Below are 13,333 nucleotides of genomic sequence, written 5' to 3'. Positions count from 1 at the left end.
GAGCATGTGTCACTGGGGGAAATGTGTAATATGGTACCCTGCTAAGAGCCTTAAAGTAGTTGGCTTCAGGTGTTCTTGTGGCAGCAAATCTTCCTTATAGTCTGGGTGGAGGTAGCAGCACATGTAAACTGTGCCAGCCCTTCCCAGGTGAGTGTGTGTGTAAAAATCAAATATCAAAGAGAGTATGTGTGACAGCTACTTTGAACAGTGATACTGCGAGCACTGATTTCACAGAGAGGGTGGTTGGAGGAATTGGCTTGGAACACCTGGCCAAGTACTCAGCTCTATAGTGGGGAGTCTTGTTTAGTGCCTGGATAGAAAGCCCAATCCCAGGACTGGAGTGTGCATTTTGTGTGCTCTTAAGGGAACTGTATTTGGTGCAGAGGGCTGCATCTGAAAATACTGTATGTCTATTTTTCTCACAATAAATGTTCCCCAGAGGGGGCAGTGGTGAAGACTGGGCTCCTTGATCACTGGCCCAGAGGAGGGACATCATGCTGTTATATGGGAAAAATTAGAATAGCTAAAGAAAACTCAGAGAAATAGGAACAATGTGTGAACTCCATATAGGTAGTGACCAGAGATAAGCCTTAACCAGTCCCTGGAAAGGTGAAGGAGAGATGTTAACCATATACACATTCATGTTGTCCACATTTTTGGGCCTAAGTATAACTAACTAACAGAACAGTATCACATAAGGTTATATTGAGTCATCTTTTGTATTGTGTCACTGACACTGACTAGGTCTGGAAAAAACAATATATAAATATCTATAGCGTAACTTCCAAACAAGTTCTCCAAGAACATGAATGTGGTGTAAAACATGCCCATAAACCTAAAAGTTTAATCTCAACTGAAAAAGGCAAAATAGGCATCTAGACAATAAAATCCATTGCCAGCAGAAAACAAAACGTTACTATCCTTCTGCAGATTCATTTGTAGAAATTGTATCTATAGTACTACATGCAAGAAAACCCAGATCTAAAAGAACACAGACAGGATGTCAGGTCAATGAAAGTTAAAAAAAAAGCAAATTCTGCAGAACAGGCTTTACAGAAAGGGTTTAAAAGTGCAATATGCACATTACCAAGCGTAAGAAAAGGAGATTCCAGTGGTTCAGTATCTTTTTGAAAAGGGATAACCAGACCAACACTTTACAAGATATGATAATACAACGGGAATATTGTTCTAGCTACTGCATTCTAGTATAATTATTTGTCTCTGCAGCAAAGGGTGGAGGTGGACCAATTTCTTCCAATAGTCTTTCACCAGCTTTACCACCAACCAGTTTACTGGATTGTTGAGGTTTGTATGTTAAAGCTTGGAAGTAACAGAAAACCTGCATCAGAGTGCCACCCAAAGGGAACTATTTAATGACTTTTAGCACCCTGTCCAACGTATTCACTAAAATGCCATTACCCTCAAAAAAGTAGCTTCTGAATATTATAATTTTAGTTGTCTACTATGAACTAGAAGGCTATGATGCATACATGTGCCTATCTGTACAATAAAAAGTCATCACATTATGTGATGTGATGAGGTTGTGAAAGAATAGAACCAGAAAACAAAAGCTGCATTTGAAGTAAAATGCCATGTCATGTTTTCACACAGACTAATAGATAAGCAGCTCAAGAAACTTATTAAAGCATTGAGTGAGAGACCTGGAATGACAAACATTACTACATCTTCCTAAGCAACATTAAATGTATGAATCCGTACAACAGTGTAGAACTGCTTTGGGTTTGCTAAGTGCTAAGACAGTATCCCAGATATCGCCCAAGTGTACAGATTTCTGCCTCATATTTCTGGTTCATTTTTCATAAAATTTTGTTTTTCTGTCTAATCATTAGCAAATTATTGAACAGTGAAGTCAGAAAATAATGACAGAAATTTGCGTTTCAGACTTCATACCTTCAGAAAATTCACGCTAATACAAAACCTCTTATTCTATCAACTTTCTAAGTTTGTAAGAGCAGTATTTAAAATTGTCAATATTTTTAGGTCTTTGCCACCCCACCCCACCCCCATTTATGTATTTCTCCTGATTTCTTGCTCTAAGATATTGAGTAGACATTACAAATACTGCACGTTTGATTGCGGTGTATTATATTTTGTTTTATTTCAAACTGCTCTAGTTGCAGTAATTCCTAGCACCTAACATACAGTATCTATAAACTCCAGTGTTTAAACTCCATTTCATTTTGTGATGTCCAGACCAAAGATGGGATATATTGCCAACTAAGATCTGAATCTGCTTATCAATTGTACCTCTGCAGATTGACTTTAAATGCTTAGTTTCGTTGGTTAAGGTGAAGTGCTAGTGTCTTGTCTAGCCCCCTCCCTGCTCTGCTCCTCCCACTGCTCGCCTGATTATTTCTGCTCAGCTCCTCGTCCGGCTGTGTTGCTGCTGAGTGGTGCTGAGGCTGCCGCGAGCTGCATCTGTCCAATCCGTAGGCAGGGCAGCTCAGGACAGGCTCTGTTTACCTGAAGAATGTAAGGATGCTGCAGACTGGATAATGCCGATGCCTAGCCCGCCTTCTCAACATCCCGTCACAGACTTAGAAAGATGTCCGGAACTGGGGAATAGTGACTGATGCGAGGTGAGTGCTTTCTACCTGTACCTTTTGGGAGGGCGGATCCTGAAGCAGAGTGCGAGGAACCGGGAGTGCGCTGCTTGTGCCTCGGTGACCGGGTTATTACAGATAGCATCACATGACCTATGCTCCTCTGGTGTCAGGTGTCTTCTTCACAGCTAGCTAGGGTGGAGGAGAAGGCCCTGAGTAGGGACATGCCTTTGGCATTGATTTCTCATTTGCAGTAATTGTAAGCACCGAATGAATTACTTTAGATTTTAGAATCACAGCACAGTGAGCTATGGCAATAGACTGAGTTTACTGTTGCAGAGATATGCAAACAAGTTGAGAAAATGCTGGGCAAGAGCCAAGAGGGCCATCCCAGACTATCTGGACGTTGTAATCCACGATTAAGTTTTTGTATATTGCACTGCCTTGGTGCAGAAATGTAAATTTTCGTAGACTTTACTTGTGCTGTTTTGGGAGAAAGGAAGCTGTGTGACAGCAACTTAGGCTGCAGTGTTAAGTCTCTTATTTTTTCATAAAAAATGCATTGTATCCCTCGGAGTATAAAAGGAAGTTCTGTTGATCAGCCCAGACATTCTCTTCTCAGATATGTCTAGTAGTGAATTTTATGTGCAGTTTATGACTTCCTTGATGCATGGATTAATGTTTCAAGTGCAGGAGCTGTTTTCTGCAATTTCCCAGTATAATATATAATAATAACAATAAATAAAGTGTGTTTTTAGGTAACCGAGTGTTTATTCAGTTTGCAGTTAATAAGTCTGCAGCAGTAGAAAAAAGAAAAAAAAAACACATGGAAGCCCTTCACACCTAGATCTGCCAACTGACAACAAAGGTGTGTGTGTGTGGGGGTGGGGGGACACAGAGAGAGAGAGAGATGACCATCTTTCAAACATTAGTTTTCTAAGGTTAAATATGTGTTCGCTAAGCACATTCCCACAAGGATTGTAAGTATGGGTAAAAACCCATTACATCTGCTTCTGTCCCATACCTCATTACAAGAAATGTTACTCATTTTGAGTGTTCCTTGAAATTCCATGTTGAGCGGGTCTGTCATATATTCAGTGTTATGAAATTTTTAACTGATATCCATAATACATGTAACTGAATTATATTATTTAATAATCTCCTCCTCTTCTACTCAACCTCCTTGCCATCCTCACTCAGTAATCCCCTCCAGAACTCCTAATACATTATATCACCATTAAACACCCCTATCTCAACCATTACTTACAGCTCACACATAAACCCAATCAAATCTCTACCTATCTTCTTACCATTATTAATTTCTGTACCAGTTCACTGTACAGCCACTACAAACTACAGCCTGAAGAACTACTCTTCTCTAGCAACCACTATAACTATAATAACCAACATCTCCCTATTACACCACTTGTTTACAATATCTCCAATGTACATCTTTTCACAACCACATACCCACATCGAAAACATCAAAACCCAGCTGTCCTCAAGCTAAACAACAGCACTAAATATAAGCAAAAAACAATTACACCTCATACATTAATTTATCTAACACTACACTTATGCCATGATATCCATCCAAACCCAGGCCTACCAATAAATCAACAACCTAGTTTGACTAATACTACACCAGGCACAAATGCCTACCCATATAACCGATGATATTTCTCCAGCCTCACAATACATCATATAAATCTCAGGGGTTACATCAATAAGATTCCCAAAATTTGTCCATGGTTAAAGCTTTACTGTCCAGACATCCTAGTAGCTACTGAAACATAGTTAAAACATCATACTATTGATGAATAAATTTTTCCTCCTGGCTGCAATATTTTACTTTTAAACAGAACAAAGAAATAAGCTGGTGAGGTTATGATCCTTTACAAAAAATAATCTTGACATTAGCCTTAACACCATAACATTACCCAATTTCTACATGCCAAATTACATGACTCAGTTATAAAACTAAATCCTTACAAATCAGTAGCCATCATAGGATTATATATACCTCCACACAACGGTATAAAACATACATGTTCTAGACTGTCCAACATATAAAATATGAAACAATCATAATTTATTTATTTATTTTACATTTGTTGACCGGAATTGTCCAACTGAGCTGAAAAGCCCTTTTTCAGCGGAGGCCCGGGGAGAAAAGCTCCAACATATTATACAATTTTCATTATAAATTAGCATTAAACAGTAATGTTACTGGATTATTACAAGACATTAAGTAGCAATACAATGTTATACAGTGTCAATAATCAGGAGTATAGCATAATTATTTCAAGATCTATAAAAAGACATATGTCATTAAGATGAGTATAGTTGTTGGGGTAAGTGGTTACAAAAACCCAGTTTTATCATAATGTAGTTGCATGAAGGCAAGACAATTACAATAGAATGTTTCTCTGAGGTGCTTTGCGTAATAGATTTTAGAAGACAGTAGAAAGAGTAGTCAAGGAAGATTAGAGAGAGCTAGTGAGAAGAGTGAGTTAAGGGCAGAAAGTAGATTAAGGTATGAGAAGTAGGGGATGTTTAAGGAGGGAGAGAGAGTGCAGTGGCAGGACCAGTGACTTTTAAAGTGCTCTTTTGTGGCTGTCTTAAATTGTTTAGGATGTGTAAGGGTCCTGATTACTAGTGGGAGCCTGTTCCAGGTAATAGTGGGATGACAGCTGTACATGTTGCATAATGAGAGGTGTAAGCATAGAATGGCTATCTATCAATTCAAACAACCCATTAACACAATTCAACTATATGGCTATTTTATTCTCAACTTATTAACACACCCACCAGATACAATTTAAACACTAATAAGGAAATCAAACTAGGTTGGGTTTTCACCTCACTACCAGAAACTGTAGCAGATTACGACACACTACCCAATTCATGTAGTGACCACTTACCTACCTTCCTAATAGCTTCTTAATTAGAAAACAAAAGTAAAACACCACAAACACCTTTACAATCATGTTAGAAACTGCTCTCATTTCAATGCTAAAACCTTCATCAACACATTAAATAAGTATAACTGGAATGTCCTTACGATCAATCTTTATCTGGATTTGATAACATTTTCCTTTAAATATTAAACAGTCTAGCTCCAGTAATAATCAAAAAGTAAAATCATTGCAGCACCATGCCTAAGCAAACAAACCAAGGACATTATGAGGCTTAGAGATAAAGCATGCTCAGTATGGACCTGCAATAAATCTACCATTAATCTACAACAATATAGGTACCTTAGAAATCAAGCCAAATCTATGACAAAACAAGATAATAAAACATACTACACCACTAAACAGGATAACTACAAATCCAACCCAAAAGCCTTTTGGAATTCCATAAATAAACTACTCAATCATGGCAAAATCACCCAGTCTACCCCCTCAATCACCCCTGGAAAAGGAACTATACCCACACAATTCAATAACCACTTTATCCAAACAGTAACATTTTTGCTTTCTAATACTACCACTTCTCCTCTCTCCACCCCTTCTAAAAAAAAAAGAAAAAAATACATTGCTTTCTCTTTCACACCCATAACCACCACCAAAGTTAATAAACACCTATGTAATATAAAACCTACCACCCTAGCCCCAGACCAACAGAGTATCTAAAGATAGCAGCCAATGAAATCGACTACCTAGTCTCCATTCTTATAAATCGCTGTTTAAAAGAAAACCATGATCCAGAACAGTGGAAAAGTCCTATATAATACTTCTTCACAAAAGAGGACATTTCTTTAAACTTTCAAGCTACCAGCCCATAGCCATATTGTCCCTACTCTCTAAAATACTAGAAAAATGTGTTCAAGCCCAGCTGCTGAAATATATCTCTGACCACAATCTATTCCTCACCAGCCCAGCATGGTTTTTGGCCCCACCAGAGCACTGCCTTACCCCTATTACATTTTACAATTTTAATATATCAAAACAAAAAAACTGGTAATAAAGTCTCAGCAGTCTTCCTAGATTTTTCAAAAGCATTTGATACAGCCAGCCATCAAACATTTCTTGATAAACTCTCATCCCTAGGTTTATCTCAGACCACACTTCAATGATTCCATACTTAATTAAACAAAAGACAGCAATCCATTAAATGGCAGTAAGATATTTCCTCTTTCATTCCAATCCCAGTTGAAGTCCCACAGGGATCTATACTTGGCCCACTAATATTTAAATTATTTATCAATGATCTCCACACAGCATCAGAACCTGCCTCTATTGTACAATACAGTGATGACTCCACCTTAGTTTATTCAGCCAAACTGTTGCCTCATTCCAACATATAACTCAAAAGACATCCTCTGCTATCAGGAAATGGCTGGAAAAATTCCAACTACTCTTAAACTGAAAGAAAACCAAACTAATACTGTTTACTCACAAACAATAACTCAGTGACAAACAACCCCTCATAATCACCACAAAGGATAATACCCAAACTGAACTAGTCGCAAATACCAAACTTTTAGTTGTTATAATAAATAAACACTTGAAGTTTAACCAACATATATTACAAGTTACCAATAAAACACAACTGAAATTAGAATCCCTTTACTGAATAAGATCCTACCTCTCAGACATGGCAATGGTCTTTGTTGCCACAGTCTACATACTACCAGCCATGCACTATGCCTCCCCTATATTTACCATCCTTAACATTATGCAAGTCTCAAGTTTGAGAAACGCTATAATAAAGTGGCCACTTTCATAGTAAATTTGTCTTACAGAGCCCACAATTGTAATGCAATAAAGCAACTAAACTGGCTAGAATATCCACATGCCCTTTACCACTCTCAACTAGCTACAACCTATAAACTATTCCTCCACCCAGAAACCTTCTCTGGCATACAAAACAATATCCAGATGTACTCCCCACATAGAATTCCGCAGTCTACTGACAAAAGTTTAATTGCCTCCAAATCTAACAACAAAGCCGGTGACTACCTTTACTCCACTGCATTTCTAAACGAGAGACCCTCAACCCACAACCCCTGAGACTACTAAACCAAATGCCTTCAAATAATTCACAGTTTTCTATACTACTATGTCTATATTTCTTATGCCACAAACTTCAGTTCTTCTGTGTTTAGAAGAGTAATCTTTCATCTTCTGTGCCATCATTAATGATTTGTCCATATTGTAACTAAGCTTTTATCATATTAATGATTTGTATATATTGTAACTAAGCCTTTATCATATTAATGATTTGTATATATTGTAACTAAGCATTTATCATATTAATGATTTGTACATATTGTAGCTAAGCTTTTATTATATTTGTGATTTGTACATATTATAACTAAACTTTTGTCATATTAATGATTTGTACTTGTTATAACTAAACCTTTACTGTGGAAATGAAAATTCTTGTGTAATAACTTTACTGTGCTCATATCATGGAAGTGAACTTCCTGTTTTGCTGACACAGTTTGTATGTCAGTGGTTCAACAGGTAGAATATTCACCTTTGGTGCAGAAGGGTGTGGGTTCCATTCCCAAACCAGGTAGATCGATTGCTGACTGAAGTGCAGCATAACGTGGGAGGTGCTGCACCTCTGAGTGTGCCATCCTTCAGATGAAATGTTAAACTGAGGCCCCATCTGCTTGAGTTGATAGTAGCTCAACTGGTTGTAAAATATCCCATGACAGCTATCAAAAAGAGTAGGGGAAGTTCCCCAACACCCTGGCCAAATTTCCCCTGGTAGTATAAAAACCACCTCATAACCTGGTCAAGAAAAGATAAAAAAAAAAAAAATAAACAAATATTTATTTACTGGAGTCTATTCAAATGCAGTTTGAATCAATGGATTGTAAATCTTAAATTCACCTCTGGCTTGTCATCTCTGTCCCTTACGGACAGGGATAGCTTGTAGATGCCCTAAGGCACAGGCATATACCAAAGCAGTTTTAGTCCTTGAGTATTGATAACTGGGGAAATTGGGACATGCTCTAGGATCATTAGTATAGCACCACATATGATCCTATGATCTTATCAAACGTCTTTGAGATCCAAAGAAGTCATCCTACCACTACAATCTTCACTTATCAGACTCATTATTAAATAAAGCACCCCCTTTGGTATATATAAATCAAAGCATATTGCTCAGCTAGGAAGGCTCCAAATATATCTTACCTAGACAATCAAGGCCTAAAATCTTCAACTATCTTAACGGATTAGCAAAACTCTTATTATGCTCAGTATCCTAGAGACTGCTCTGAGGCAACCAGTGTCTTGCTTTTCAAACCCTGAACACCCCTAGCCTATGTGACCCTTAACTTTCCTTGCAAACCAGTGTCTCTGCAAATACCTGCATTAAGAACCTAAATCTACACCAACAAATAAACAAGACTCACTGGAAATATGGGTCCTTAATGCATTCTCATCCTGTGAAATATGTTACCACTACAGATCAAATAAAGTACTACTTTGGCTACCTTTAAGGCTGGTCTTGACAATTAGATAGGAAGATGCATATTTACACCACAATTTCAATGTTCAGCCCTGATCCATGTGGTAAATACACACTATTAAGTGCTTGAAAAGGGAGGCATGAACTTTTAAGTGTGTCTACTTAAAGGTGTATATGGATAGGCATCCTGTGGTCCTCATGATCACTTGTCTAGCATTATTGATATGTTCCTATCTTGGAGATGGAGAGTGGGGGGCTATATTATCTTCCAAATCAGAAGGTGCATGCAGTGATACTCATTTAGGTAGGATACTCTCCATGTAGATTTTGGCATTTAGCTAGATTAAAAAGGGCTTTGAAATCAGTAGTATTACTTCCTATTTTATTGAGATTGCAAGAAACTGGGAGGGAGTTTAAACAACAAGTACAATGATACATGAAAGCTTTGCTAGGATAAGAGACTGTATATAGCAAGCTTTGTTTTACATGATAGTTACAATGCAGTTACATTGTAACTAAACATCAAATAGGCTCTGCTTGCAGTTATCCCAGAAGTTTGTTTGACCAAGTTTGGTGATGACTGCAAGCTGGGCACAGTCTTCCACTGATACTAAACAGTTCAGCGAGGGATGGAATCTGTACATTCCTGGTGTATCAAAAATGGTCTCAAGCAAATGCAAAAAAGTGAAGGGTAGCAGAGTCCAACAAAAAAGCTGTTTCTACCTTATATGTTACAAATGATAATCCTCTTCAGCCAGGCATGGTCATAAGAGACCTGGAAACTTATGTTGACAACTCTTTCTCTCATTCAATCATCATGTTTCCACTATAGTCAGGAAATCATTCTATCTGGCCTAATTAATTTCAAGGGCATTTCTTTGAGATCCAACAAAGTCATCCTATTATTGTACTTTTCCCTTATCAGACTCATCATCAGAAACAAGGTCCTCCCCTTTGAAATGTACAAATCAAAGCATAATGCTCAACTGGAAAGGTCCCAAAGATTTCTAACCAAGAAAATTAAAAGCCATACATTCTTCAACTATCCCAACAGATTAGCACAGCTCTCCTTCTATTCAGTAGCCTACTGGCTGCTCTGATGTGACCTGTGTCTCACATTTTGAGCCTCGATAGATGTAATCTTATATGGCATCTAATTTCTTTGCAAAATTAATAGCTGTGCCAATACCCACAATATGGCTTACATCTACATTAACAAATAAGCAAGACTTGGTGGAGGGTTAAGATACTAGCTCAACATACTCCCAGCCTATGGAATGTTACCTCTACAGATCAAAGTACTAGTTTGGCTACCTTTAAAGCTAGCAAAGATTGAATGGGCAAACACACATTTACAGCAGGGTTAAGATACTAGCTCAACATACTCCCAGCCTATGGAATGTTACCTCTACAGATCAAAGTACTAGTTTGGCTACCTTTAAAGCTAGCAAAGATTGAATGGACAAACACACATTTACAGCAGGGTTATCATGTACTGTAATGCCCAATGTGGGAGTTGAGCACAATTAAGTGCTTGAAAAGGGTGACAAACTCTTTTAAGTGTGCCAACATAAGGATGCATATGGCTATGCATCTTATGATTGATGTAATTAGTTGCCCAGTATTGTTTGTATGTTCCAGTCTTACTCAGTAATATAGGTGCAACTGCACAGTTATTCCATGAAATACAGTGCATGCTTAGGCTGCATGAAAACTATTATCTACTTTAACTGATAAAATATAAAATGTATCATAAGTTACCCAGTAAAAACTGTAGCTGCTAGTTTGTGGAGTAAGAAGTTGGGGATATTTTTATTTCTTCATATATTTATTTACCCTATTGCTGACCAGGTTAGTTTCGCATGGCCATTGGACACTTTTTTGAGGAGATCCAAGGTGCTACTCTTACTGCTCAGGGGAAGTTTGGCTAGGGCACTGGGAAACTTTTCCAACTGTTGCAGTAGGAGAAACTGGTGGCATAATAGCAGAGATGCAAGGAAATGCTGAGTACAAGAGGCAGACTGCAGAAGTTATGGTTACCACTTTGCAGCCTGGTGGATTAAATATTCAGTAACCCTAGGAGTTAGACAGGAAGCTGATGTGGCAGCAGGTAAGTTACTATGGCTAAAAACTGTGGAAAAATTGAGACTGGTGTGAATTTTGCAGTGGCAAAGGAGTTTACAACAGATCTCAACCTTAACTTGCAAAGAGGAACTTCATCACTGACAAACTGTAATGCAGGCAATGGGAATCAACATTGTTTGATAAATATCATGATGAAACATGAAAAGGAAATTCTTTCAACAGGGGACAAAGGTCAGCGGTCCTTTCCTGATGTAATGCATGCCAGACCAGACAGAGTAGGGTGAAATGTATACAGTGCAGAAGAATTGGAACAACAAAATAAAATTGCTGTGATACAGTGCAGAAGAATTGGAACAACAAAAAAATTTTCTGTGATCCAGATGTATTCAAGAGAAGGCCTTATGGAGTGTTACCATTTTTAGCATGAAGCAATTACTCCTCTTGGGATTATGATTCCTCATGGGATTATGATTCCTCTTGTGGACTCAATCTACTTTATCTGTCTGGAGACAGCTGAGGTTTTGCAACTCATAATACTTCATTGTAAAAGAGGAAAAGGTATTGTACAACGGTCAAACTTTACATTATCTGATTTGCATTTAAACAAAGAAAAATACAAATCTGGTTAGGGAATCTGTTCCTGATAGAGTAGAACATTAAAACAGAACTTTTGAAACATTGTGAATATATTCAAAATTTAAATAAAATCAGACTGTCCGAGGCTGTGGATGGGTGGAAGGGTTATAGAGGTTAATATTTATTTGAAGCACATGTTCAACATAGTTGCCGTGCCTTGCAATGTGCAGAGCAACCAAAACATTGTTTTGTTTTATGTGACAAGTTGGGCCATTTCAGAAGACATTGTCCTGATTTAATGTGGGAGGAATATGAGCAAAGTGGGCACAATAAGCAGAAATTAATTAAGATATTTGCATACTGCGGAGAAAAGGGTAGTGTTTGGTTGATTGCCCATAAAATAATCAAGCAGATGTAATTAAAAATGGAAATGAAGAAATTCCAGAGGTGAATTCAAGGAATGAAGAGCTTTTCACAGCCAAGGGCCCGGGAGAGGTTCTCAGGTGACTCCAGTGCTTTAGCAAGTAAATCAGAAGAGGATAGTACAGATAGTTTATATGACAAAGAAAAGTTAAAATATTTAAAAGATCCCAAAGGAAAAGAAGGTTCAAAAAAGGGGATGACACAAAATGTGAAACTGTTAGCAAATAATAATAAAGAATTTGATATCGAATTATCAGAAATGAGGAGCTTTGAAATACACAAAGCAAGACTGTGATATTTGTATGTTTCAGGATGTAAGAAGAGTTACAGAAAGTAAACACATATGTAAAGATGTTTGAGTTTTTGGTGCAGATTTATGTTTAGATGTACTTGGGTAGAAATGGCATATTTTCAGTGTATATGTGTATATAAATTCAAAGAGAAGGAAGTATTGTAGAAGAAAAAGTATGGATGAAAACAAACTTTTTACTCTATGGGAGGCAGCAGCAATTAAAGGCCACTTAGTGTGAAAAAAGTGAAAAGGGAGAAACATGGAAGAAGTAAATATGAGGTAATAACATATTTTATTAGTTTAACTTAAGCTCAAGGGATCCAGATGAGAGCACATATAGAAAAGATAATTGAACATCTAAAATAATTACATACGGTCTTACATATTGTCTTTTAGTAACTTACTTAAAGTGTAAATAAAATTATAGTGAATAGTTTTTCAGATCATAAAGCAATAATTACAAATTTAGATATACGTAGATTATATCAACAGAATGGGCCTGGAATGCTTAAATGAGAGACAGTTTATATAATAAATATAAAATGGAATTATACTAGCGATGAGTATTGGAGAGTTATGTTGAATTGAGATTTCTGTGTCCTAAATGGATAGAATGGTAGATATAGCTTAACAAGATACTTTTAGATTATAAATGGAGAAGGCATCAAGGTAAGAATAAAGAACTAGTTGAGTATGTTGTATTAATATTGGGGCACAATCAGAATTTATTGCATGGGAAAATTGATGGTGTGATAGAACACAAGTTATGAGAGAGTCTTGTAAACAGAAAGTTAATTAGCGGTTTTATCAGCTGAGAGTTTGGGAGCAGGGAAACAAAAGAAGAGGTTTTACTAACTGATGTTAAGAACAGTACTTACGATGTGCAGAGCAACCAAAACATTGATTGATTGTGTTATTTAAAGACTGCAATATACCATCTGGATACAGTCTGATGAAGCCG

At 37.3% G+C, this 13,333-nt stretch overlaps 1 protein-coding gene across 4 annotated transcripts in view; it reads left to right on the top strand.

Annotated features, from left to right (window-relative positions):
- Positions 1-2,374: 2,374 nt before the first annotated feature.
- The window catches only part of SLC45A1 (solute carrier family 45 member 1), an 834,426-nt gene continuing 823,467 nt past the window's right edge, over positions 2,375-13,333 (top strand). For all 4 annotated transcript variants that reach the window (XM_044063063.1, XM_044063066.1, XM_044063065.1 and 1 more), the window contains exon 1: positions 2,375-2,600. The gene's annotated coding sequence lies outside the window, so the exon portion shown is untranslated. The remainder of the gene's footprint in view (positions 2,601-13,333) is intronic.

Source organism: Protopterus annectens, chromosome 2.part1 (genome assembly GCF_019279795.1).
Source record: "Protopterus annectens isolate FY-2018-M chromosome 2.part1, PAN1.0, whole genome shotgun sequence".
In the NCBI taxonomy this organism is placed as follows: Eukaryota; Metazoa; Chordata; order Ceratodontiformes; family Protopteridae; genus Protopterus; species Protopterus annectens.
Note: the sequence above shows the minus strand (reverse complement) of the source record. Positions and strands in the feature narration are given on the sequence as shown.